The sequence below is a fragment of the Penaeus monodon genome, chromosome 27 (genome assembly GCF_015228065.2).
Source record: "Penaeus monodon isolate SGIC_2016 chromosome 27, NSTDA_Pmon_1, whole genome shotgun sequence".
NCBI lineage: Eukaryota > Metazoa > Arthropoda > Malacostraca > Decapoda > Penaeidae > Penaeus > Penaeus monodon.
In genome coordinates this window covers 26,401,030-26,401,260 of record NC_051412.1, presented here as the reverse complement: position 1 = coordinate 26,401,260, position 231 = coordinate 26,401,030, and the positions used below count along the sequence as shown (strand labels likewise).

Below are 231 nucleotides of genomic sequence, written 5' to 3'. Positions count from 1 at the left end.
GTGTTGTTGCTTGCAGGTGATGCTCTGCCCTTACTGCCCCCGGAACTTCGCAGGCGTGGGCAGGAAGCAGCGCTACGAACGCCACGTCATCACGCACACGGGGGAGAAACCGTTCGCATGCCCTCTGTGCCCGCTGCGCTGCAACCGGCAAAGCAACCTCTACCGCCACCTCCGCCAGCACCACTCTGCGCCGCAGGACCAGCAGGCGCAGCAGATGTCCTGAGGGGCCCT

At 65.4% G+C, this 231-nt stretch overlaps 1 protein-coding gene across 1 annotated transcript in view; it reads left to right on the top strand.

Annotated features, from left to right (window-relative positions):
• The window catches only part of LOC119590733 (longitudinals lacking protein, isoforms H/M/V-like), a gene marked incomplete in the record, with an annotated part of 51,210 nt that overhangs the window by 40,754 nt on the left and 10,225 nt on the right, over positions 1–231 (top strand).